We start from the raw sequence: 240 nt of genomic DNA on the forward strand, positions 1-240 counted from the left end.
AAGTCGTGTCTAGAAATAAGCGTGAGTGGCATGAGAAACTTCTTGAGGCCTTGTGGGCTTATAGAACCACGACACGTACACCAACTGGAATGACACCATACTCCCTCGTATTTGGAGGAGAGGCAGTTCTGCCGTTAGAGGTACAAATTACCTCGCTTAGAGTTGCTATTCAGAAGAAACTTTCTGAAGAAGAGGCCATAAAATTACGCCTCGGCGAACTCGAAATGCTCGAAGGAAAAC

The sequence above is a fragment of the Triticum aestivum genome, chromosome 4B (assembly GCF_018294505.1).
Source record: "Triticum aestivum cultivar Chinese Spring chromosome 4B, IWGSC CS RefSeq v2.1, whole genome shotgun sequence".
Lineage (NCBI taxonomy): Eukaryota > Viridiplantae > Streptophyta > Magnoliopsida > Poales > Poaceae > Triticum > Triticum aestivum.